Source organism: Phaethon lepturus, unplaced genomic scaffold (assembly GCF_000687285.1).
Source record: "Phaethon lepturus isolate BGI_N335 unplaced genomic scaffold, ASM68728v1 scaffold4175, whole genome shotgun sequence".
NCBI lineage: Eukaryota > Metazoa > Chordata > Aves > Phaethontiformes > Phaethontidae > Phaethon > Phaethon lepturus.
Genome location: NW_010539708.1, coordinates 58,089 through 58,439, shown reverse-complemented (window position 1 = coordinate 58,439; position 351 = coordinate 58,089). Strand labels below are relative to the sequence as shown.

The 351-nt window shown below is 32.2% G+C and overlaps 1 protein-coding gene across 1 annotated transcript in view; it reads right to left on the bottom strand.

Annotated features, from left to right (window-relative positions):
- PLXDC2 (plexin domain containing 2) overlaps positions 1-351 on the bottom strand; it is a 102,831-nt gene that overhangs the window by 45,711 nt on the left and 56,769 nt on the right. The window lies entirely within an intron of this gene.

Genomic DNA, 351 nt, shown 5'->3' with positions numbered 1-351 from the left:
TAGGGAAAAAGTGACCTTTTAATACTGACCATTGATTATGGACTATTTTCAAACAGGACCAAATTAGGTTAACTAATTGAGCAAATTAGAATCTACCTTTCAAAACCCACGAGGAATTTACTGAACAATCAAGAATTTACTAAACACTGAACACATAAATACACCCAAAAATGGTCATTTGAAAACCAGGAGTAGCACATTTGAGCCATATTGATGGTTTTCAAGTCCACCACATGAACATTACTTTTTCAATAAAACGTAATTTTCAGCAAAATAGTGACTTCATAAGAAATATAATGAAATTATTTTATATAGCTGAGCTTTCAAATATCCCCCCCAAGAATGTAGGGA